We start from the raw sequence: 9,784 nt of genomic DNA, 5'->3' as shown, positions 1-9,784 counted from the left end.
CCACCGCTGCGGGAGAGGCGGCCAGTTCCTCAGAGATTCGCCTGTGAGGAGAACATTTTTCCTCTTTTTAATGCGCTTCGGTGTCTGCTTGGTGAATACCCAGCGCTTGTGCCGAGTGGTTAGCGTGACAGGGTGGGTGGGCGTTCTGATTTCAGCGGCGAGCCTGGGGCTGAGCGCGGGAAGGAGCGCGCAGTTCCCACAGGGCTTGGGGCGTGACTGCCCTGCTCGGCCACGGATAGGGCGCGCTAACGCCCGGGGCGCTAACCTGGTGCGCTAACGACCATGCGCTAAGGACGGGTGCGCTAATGCCTGGTGCGCTAACGCCTGGTGTGCTAACGACCATGCACTAACCTGGTGCGCTAACGACCATGCGCTAACGACGGGTGCGCTAATGCCTGGTGCGCTAACGCCTAGTGCGCTAACGACCATGCACTAACCTGGTGCGCTAACGTCCGGGGCGTTAACCTGGTGCGCTAACGACCGTGCGCTAACGACAGGTGCGCTAATGCCTGGTGCGCTAACGCCTGATGTACTAACGCCTGGTGCGCTAACGACCAGTGCGCTAACCTGGTGAGCTAACGCCTGATGTACTAACGCCCGATGCACTAACCTGGTGCGCTAACGCCCGTTACAATAACGCCCGGTGCGCTAACGCTGGATGCACTAACTTGGTGCGCTAACGCCTGACATGCTAACGCCCCGTGCGCTAACGCCCAAGGCCCGGCCTAGCTGACTGCCAGTCAGTACGGGCGAAGAACTGTTTTCCTGCCTCTGGAGCACAGCTGTGCGCTCATTTGGTTTATAAGCCTCGTGGAGAAGATAAGGGGGGGAGTCCAGTAGTTTAATGATCTTTCCTCTCTAAATCATCCTTGAGAAAATCCACAGCTTCATTTTTTCCGTTCTGCAACCAATAAGCCCCAGAGGCATGTGCTTCCTGTTTATGCTGTGGTTCCCAGGAAAAAGGACCAAATACACCAGCAGCTAATTAAATCCTTCTGTAGAGGAGGGCTTGATTGCAAATTGCATATCATGAAAAACTACTTGGCTTTCATTCTGCTGGAAAGGAAAAATGTTGCAAAGTGATTTTGATGTTTGTGCTCCTGCTTGCCACCTTTGCCCAGGTCTCAAAGCAATCCCAACAGCATCACTCTGGGAGACTTACAAGAGGTTTCTCTCCCTTTGGGACAAAGACTTTGGTAAACACTCGTTGTCTCTGGTTTCAGATTGCATCAGTCCAGGAGCTAATTCCAGGCCCAAAACTAAGAACAAGCTTTGACTTGATCTTTAAGTTACTTTCAGGATGGATGTTTCCAGATTTTGATTTTAAGATGCTGAATTTTGCCTGCCCATGGAAACTGGTATATTCTGGCTTTTTCACGCGTATTCTGTATAAATGTGATTAGGGAAGATGTTAGGGTTCTAAGCTGACAGCCAAGAGAGAATTCTTGAGATGTCTTTGGTGCAAAAAGATGATTTTATTAAAGCAGGGAGACTGGACCTGTGAGCAGAAAGAGCTACGCTGGGGTCCTAAGGAGTGGCCCAGTATATACTGTCAGGTTGGGAGGGGGTTAGGCATGGTGTCCGCCTCCCAAGGTATTTTGGAAACAAGCTTTCCAGGATCCTGAGGGGGCTGGCTATTGTTAGGAAGACGTCATTTATTACTGTTTTGTAAAAAGTTGGGAGACTCTTCAAATGTCTATCAGTGTGTCAAATGCTTGGAGGATGATTGCCAACACATGTCTTGGCAGGTACAATAAAGGAAGCTTCCAGAGGAATTTTTATGTGTCGAAGTAGACTTACAGGATGCTGGGGGTTAGCCTAAGATTGCCTTTTGCCCTTAGCAAAGTAGTAACGTTGAGGCAGCTGAGTTCCCAGAGGAAGGTCACTTTGAGTGTTTCAAGGACTTGCCAGTGGGCTGTAAGTAGTAAGGAAATTTCATAATTTTTCTCCTACCTTTGTTTTCCACATCAAATGGAATTAAATTCAGTTTAAAAATAAATATTAGCATATCATCCTCTTCCTTTAGGCGAGTTTCTAATCCTAAATTTTCTTCCAGTGACGATTAGAAGTTAGAAAGGTTTTTGAAACCTGTTTTAAAAATGAAGACTTATATAAAATTACAAATAATTCAAGGAAAGAATTACTTACAATCTTATCGCCTCTACCAGAACTGCTGTGGAAATGTTTGGGTTTGTAGTAAAAAAGAAAGAATGGCCAAGAAAGAATTCTTCAGACATCTTTGGTGCAAAAAGATGGTTTTGTTAAAGCATGGGAACAATACCCATGGGCAGAAAGAGCTGCACTAGGGTTGTGATGGGTGATTGATTATATACTTTCAATTTGGGAATGGGTCGGGGATAGTGTAAATCTCCAAGGAATTTTGGAAGCAAGATTTCTAGGGCCTCGAAGGGCACTAGCTATTGTTAGGAAAAAGTCATTTATTACTGTCTAGTAAAACCTTAGTCATGAAACCCTTCAGTCATGGGCCATCTGCTTGGATGATGATTGCTAACATATAGCTTGGGTGAGTAGAGATAAAGCAAGTTTCCAAAGGAATTTTTAAATATTAAAGTAGACTTACAGGATCCTAGAGTTTGGGATAATATTAAGCTAAAATTGCCTTTTGTCCTTAGCAGAATATAAACATGGAAGCAATTGAGCTTCTAGAGGAAGGTCACTCTATGAGTCTCAAGGACCAGTCAATGGGCTGTAAGTTGTAAGGAAATTAATTTTTTTCTTTTAATTTGTTCTTTACTTCAATAACTATTACAATTGGTGAATTTTTTGTTCTGGCTGTTAATAAATGATGTTTGCAAATAAGTTAGAATCAGAATATAGATTTCATATTTCTTTTATGTTTTATTTTGCTGCTATTTCCCTAGCATATTCAGGGAATGAAATTAAGTATTGATTGATGGTGATAGTGGTAAGAGTGAGGCATAGATTTGGTTTAAAGACATACATGCACCACGAAGCCATGTAATTGAATAAGTCAGAGGAAATTTAATCTGTCTTTTTCCTGTGTCCACACAAGACATGCTTTAATAAGAACAACAGGGGGATCCTTTTTTTTTCCTTTAATTTGTGAATCCAGGCTGTTCTCAGTGTCTTTAGTGAAATCAGCTAATCATATACTTTTGAGGGAACAGCAAATATGAGCAGGTTACATCTGTTTGTGATATTTTCCCCAGGATGGGACTAACAAGTTTGATCTGTTTCTCAATGTCGACTGATTCAGATTTATTGTATTACAGCAGCATTTTTATCTTATTAGCTCTTGTCTTTAAGAAATTACTCCTGGAATTGAATCATACCAAGAGTTTCACCAGAGGATTTTGTATACTTGGGTGTGGCAGCCGACCATTTAAACCACAGCGTTAGAGCACTGGGAGTCCGGGTTCTCAGGTCTTCTGAGAATAAAAAGCATTACTGAAACACTGATGGTATTTAATAGAGCATCTATAGGAAGGATTTTATTAATCTGCTTTATTTATTAAGAAGTTCACTGAACAAATATTTGTTGCGCACTTGTTATGTGCCAGGCGTTGCTCTAGGTAGTTGGGATACATCAATCAACAAAAAAAAGACTTGTGGAGCTTACATTCCAGTATTCCCTTCTACATGTGTTAGCTTGCTAGGGCTTACACGGCAAGGTACCACGGGCTGGATGGCGTAAATAACAGGAGTTTATTTTTCTTAGTTCTAGAGGCGAGAAGTCCAAGATCCAGAGTCAGCCGAGTTGGCTTCTTCTAAGGAGCCTGAAGGAAGACTCTGTGCGGGCCTTGCTCCTTGGCTTCTGGGTGGCCGTCTTCTTCCTGTGTTTTCACATTGTCTTCTCTCTGTCTGCGTCTGTGTCCACATTTCCCCTTCTTACAAGGACACCAGTTATATTGGATTAGGGTCCACCATAATGATGTCATGTTACCTTAATTACCTCCTTAAAGACCCTGTCTCAAAAAAAAAAAAAAGGCTCTTCACATTGTAAGGTTATGGAGGTTAGGACTTCAACATAGGAATATGGGACGTATTTCAGCCCTTAATATCACATATGACTAGATGATCCAAATCTTTGTCTTGCCTGTTTTCTCGTATCCACATCTCTGAGATACTCAAAACCATTATGTTTCCCTGCAAAATATGTCTGGGGGAACCTATAATTCTGAGCAATTATTTTTCTAGGCATGATTTATTTTTAATGACTACTAAAAGGAAAGTTTTGGGTTCAGAAAGATTATTCTACTTGAAATGTGGCTCCATCCAGCCCATATTCTACTGTTTTGGCAAAGTTTTAAAAGAGAATAAAGAGAGATTATGTTGGAGAATGGTTTTGACAGGTTATTATTTGCAGGGTACTAGGATTCATGGTAAAAAAAAAAATTTTTTTCCAAAACACTTTACATGAGGTGAAAGAGAGGTCTATTTAATGACATTATTTTCAATAATTCAAGTGATATCATTACCATCATTTACCATCACCACTAGTTACTATTTATTTTTATCCATGGGAAAACTGAGATGGCTTAATCACTTGCTCAAGGTCTAACAGATTCTAACTGATGTCTGCCCCAAGTCTGACTCCAGGGTTTAAGCTCTCAACCATTCAGAATAACAAAAAGAAACAAAAGGACTCCAATGTTCTATACAGTACACTTCTGAGGAAGTGATACACCTAAGTATCCAGGTATACCTAAATGAGCACCCAAGTTTGCCTTCAGTCTTAATGTATACTTAACCTTTATCTTAAAATGATACTTTATTTTTCAGTGTTTGTGTCATTGTTGATATGCTGTGTCAAAATGAGTTTGTCTGTCTATCTGTCTTAGATTCTGAATTTATAAAGGACACAATCTACAACCAGGTCAGTATTTTATAGTTTATTTCATTGTACATCTTGAATTACAGGGAAAATTTTAAATAGCTTTAAAAGTTTGGATTTTTTCTTATAATTTTAAAAAACAATGTTGTTTTTCTTTTGTATAAGATGAATGGGTCAGGGAAACTGCCTGGAGACATCATGAAAGGCTTCTCTGGAAAGCTGAGTTTAGTAGGATAAATATAGGTTAGAAAAGGATACTTTAGGAACACAGAAAAGCCCCTATGCATACATAGGCATATGACAGAACTTGATATTTTGGGGAAAATGCAAGTAGTAAGATATGCAGGAAGTTGTTGAAGTGCTAAGAGATGATAGAGGACTAAAAGGGACATGCCAGGGGCACCTCGGTGGCTCAGTGGTTAAGCACCTGCCTCCGGCTCAGGGTGTGACCCCGGGGTCCTGGGATCGAGTCCCACATCGGGCTCCCCACAGGGAGCCTGCTTCTCCCCCTGCCTGTGCCTCTGCCTCTCTGTGTCTCTCATGAATAAATAAATTTTTAAAAATCTAAACAAACAAAACAAAACAAAAACCCCTACAGTGAACAGCATGCTTACTGGTGAGAAACTTGAAACTTTCCAACTAAGATCAGGAACAAGGCGAGGATGACTCTCGTCACCCCTCCTTTTCAACATCATCCTGGAAGCCCTAGCCAATGGAATAAGTAAGACAAGAAAATGAAGTAAAAGGTGTGCAGATTGTCCATGTAGAAAATCTGTACTTGTACTCTTAGATTGTTACATAAAGAAACCAAAGAAAGTGGAAAGTTAAATAAACAAATGGAAGACCCAGAGCAAATAGCTTCACCTTAAATATGGTCGCATCTTATATAGTTTATCAACTAATAATATGAACATAAGGTTTTTGAACTATGTCAACCCCAGTGTATCATTTGTGACTAGCTGAGCAGAAAGTATTATTTATTACACTCAAAGTCTTTTTTTTCTTACACCATCGTAATGACCTTGGAGCTACTGGATAGTTATTACATCCTGGGGAATTTTATACATGGCATTTTCTGGTACACACTGTATCTTTATTTTTAAAAACCCATCTTGGGGATCCCTGGGTGGCGCAGCGGTTTGGCGCCTGCCTTTGGCCCAGGGCACGATCCTGGAGACCCGGGATCGAATCCCACGTCAGGCTCCCGGTGCATGGAGCCTGCTTCTCCCTCTGCCTATATCTCTGCCTCTCTCTCTCTCTGTGACTATCATAAATAAATAAAATTTTAAAAAAACCCATCTTAAGAATTTGACATTGACCATGAAGTATTACAAACCCAGTAATGTAGGGTGGATTACTGTATTTGTGTTAGCTATCTTTTTACAGTACTGAATTCACATAGGTCATGACAAGTATTTTATTTATTCTTGTCATCTTTTCCCATATTGACTAGTCTCCATAGAAGAGGCCAAGGAGTGACACATTAGCTACTAAAACATAATAGCTATCATGTCTTAAATACCTGCTATATGTCAGGAATCATATTAATTGTTTCACCCAATTATCTCCCTTAATCCATATATTTTTTAGTTTCCTAATTTGATATTTATCTTTTCCATTTCTAAATCTACCCCCATTCTTTCTTCTGTATATAGATTCTTTAGGTAAAAGCCTTAGTTTCAAAGAAACACCTCTCTGTTTTAATGAAGTATATCAGAGTTATCTGGAGACTATTTCAAAATCATATTCCTACAGGGCACCTGGGTGGCTCAGTCGATGAAGTAGGCTCCCCACTGAGCAGAGAGCCTGATGTGTGTGTGTATATATATATATATATATATATATATATATATATATATATTTTATTTTTTTTTTATTTGTGACAGTCACACAGATAGAGAGAGAGGCAGAGACACAGGCAGAGGGAGAAGCAGGCTCCATGCACCAGGAGCCTGATGTGGGACTCGATCCCAGGTCTCCAGGATCGCGCCCTGGGCCAAAGGCAGGCGCCAAACCGCTGCGCCACCCAGGGATCCCTATATATATATTTTAAAGATTTTATTTATTTATTCATGACAGACCCCAAGAGAGAGAGACGACATAGGCAGAGGGAGAAGCGGGCTCCATGCAGGGAGCCCGATGTGGGACTCAATCCCAGGACCTGGGATCACCCCTGGGCCAAAGGCAGACAATCACTTGCGGAGCCACCTAGGTGTCCCATAAATAAAATCTTTTTTAAAAAATCATATTTCCAGGCCCCACCCAAGAACTAGTGAATTGAAACATCAAAGGGTTAGGCTCTGGATGCGTGTATTTTGAGAAAGCTTCCCAGATGGTTCTAGATTGCTCCCTGTTTTGACAATGTAGTTATAAATTCATATTTGTTTTCAAGGTTTGCTCTTAAAACAGATGGGAGGGGAAAACAATTCTAAAGCAGAACTGAAAGGATGGGGGAAAGGAAGGCATCCGCAAAAATTATGAGTCAGTCTCGCAAGGTTCTCAGCTCAGGCTTAAACTGTGTTCTCCGCAGAAGTCCATATATCTTGGGCATGCCTAGCTGACTCCAGGGTTTTGTACATAAGGGAATACCAATTCCCATAGAAGAGACTCACTTCACTGTAAATCAGGGGAGATTTTACCCCTGCTCCAACTTTTTACTGAAAAAATTTCAATTGTATGGAAAGTTGAAAGAATTTACCTACTACTTAATTCACTACGTGCTAGGATTTTGCCATATTTGTTTTACTTGCTATTTTTTAAATATCCCCTGGTAATTGTTTCCTAAATCAATTATTTTACTCGGGGGGGGCAGGGGTTGCCAAACAGTGATTTTCTGATTTTATTATCCCCGCTATGTTTATTATCATTATCTAGCACTCTTCAATAAGGAAGAGCTTTTCTTTATCAACTGAAGATGAATTTCTTCCTAAAAAGGCAGAGCAAATGCATAATTCTTTAAAATAAAGAAGACTTTTCAGGAGCCTATATTTTATTTAAGGACAGTCAGCTAGTGGTGTGGTAGACAGATGGTTTGAGTATAGCAGAGGTCTAGGCGTATAGTTCTACAGCCCCGCTGTCCGACTCGGTATGATAAAATACGGTAGCTGCCGAGAAAAATGGTGCAGAAATTATGGTGGCTGTCCCTGAAAACAGAGGAGTCAGCAGCATTAGTGGCAAGGCTTTGGAAGTCTCAAGGATAGGAGCCATGGCACAGACACTGGCAGGTCCCTCAGCGCTGGGACCTGTGGGTGGGTCCCAATAGCTGTAGCGCCATCAGTGGGCATGACGGCCTGTCCACTGTTTTATCCATCAGCAGGAGGAGTGAAATGATTCCAGCTAATGGGTAACAAGTGGATTCTTCTGTAGAGCATCCATGAAGCAGTCACTGGGGCACCCAGAGCTGTTCAGGTGCACGCGGAGGCAAGAATCTGTGTCAGAGACTTACGGCGATGTGACCTTCCCCTTGGTCTGGTGTGATCTGAGGAAAAGTGCTGTATCTTACCAAGAACAGAAAATGTCAAAGAAAGGGTCTTTTTTAGGCAAAGGAAACTCCAAAGAGAATGTGATGTCTGGACTCTGTAGGTGATGTATAGAGATGATGGCAGGTGACTCAGAAATTCAGAGATACTAATTGGCTAGAACCACAGTGATCGCACGGCCAGTTTTCTCATCACAGATACGATGCATCTCTCCATTTCCTCAAGTCTTTTTCTAAGCAGTGCCTGGTGACTTTTCTTTTTATGGTAAACACAGAAATTCAAGTAAAGATAAATCAACATTTTATTCCTGATAGAATTTACATCCCCTGAAAAATTAAAATGGTCTAAATGTAAGGTTTCCTTTAATCTGTACTGGACACAATGAGATCCCACCTCACACCAGTGAGAATGGGGAAAATTAACAAGGCAGGAAACCACAAATGTTGGAGAGGATGCGGAGAAAAGGGAACCCTCCTGCACTGTTGGTGGGAATGTGAACTGGTGCAGCCGCTCTGGAAAACTGTGTGGAGGTTCCTCAAAGAGTTAAGAATAGACCTGCCCTACGACCCAGCAATTGCACTGCTGGGGATTTACCCCAAAGATAGAGATGCAATGAAACGCCGGGACACCTGCACCCTGATGTTTCTAGCAGCAATGGCCACAATAGCCAAACTGTGGAAGGAGCCTCAGTGTCCATCGAAAGATGAATGGATAAAGAAGATGTGGTTCATGTATACAATGGAATATTCCTCAGCCATTAGAAACGACAAATACCCACCATTTGCTTTGACGTGGAGGGAACTGGAGGGTATTATGCTGAGTGAAGTAAGTCAATCAGAGAAGGACAAACATTATATATTCTTTCATTTGGGGAATATAAATAATAGTGAAAGGGAATATAAGGGAAGGGAGAAGAGATGTGTGGGAAATATCAGAAAGGGAGACAGAACATAAAGACTCCTAACTCTGGGAAATGAACTAGGGGTGGTGGAAGGGGAGGAGGGCGGGGGGTGGGGGTGAATGGGTGACGGGCACTGAGGGGGGCACTTGACGGGATGAGCACTGGGTGTTATTCTGTATGTTGGCAAATTGAACACCAATAAAAAATAAATTTATTATTAAAAAATCTGTACTGGACATAGGAGTTGTGGTTACTAAAAGTCAAATCATATAGGAGAACTAAGGAAATAATGATTACCATTTTCCTTTCACTTTTAGTTCTTTTTAAAATAGGAATAAAGTGACTTTTTTTTGCTACCCTACATTTCCTCTAAACGTTGGTTTCTTGATGGAGAAATGGAAAATTTTTCTACTGGAAGGAAAGAAGTTGAGAATTATTTCTGTGTTTAGTTCTGCTTTTGTTATTTATGAAGCAAATGTCCATAGACTGAAGAGAAAATAAAAAGACAGGCTGTGCACTGAATCATGGCATGTTATAATCGGCATGTCAGAAAGCGAGGGGGTAATTTTATATACATTTCCTCAAAAA

General features: G+C 41.4%; 1 long non-coding RNA gene across 1 annotated transcript; it reads left to right on the top strand.

The window, feature by feature from the left end:
- Window positions 1-2,649: 2,649 nt before the first annotated feature.
- LOC129494678 (uncharacterized) lies at window positions 2,650-9,260 on the top strand. The gene is made up of 3 exons (XR_008661376.1): window positions 2,650-2,709; window positions 4,824-4,858; window positions 8,130-9,260. It is a non-coding gene; the product is annotated as an uncharacterized LOC129494678 (long non-coding RNA).
- The last annotated feature ends 524 nt before the right edge of the window (window positions 9,261-9,784 follow it).

Source organism: Nyctereutes procyonoides, unplaced genomic scaffold (assembly GCF_905146905.1).
Source record: "Nyctereutes procyonoides isolate TBG_1078 unplaced genomic scaffold, NYPRO_anot_genome, whole genome shotgun sequence".
Taxonomy (NCBI): Eukaryota; Metazoa; Chordata; class Mammalia; order Carnivora; family Canidae; genus Nyctereutes; species Nyctereutes procyonoides.
This window is presented reverse-complemented; position numbering and strand designations above follow the sequence as displayed.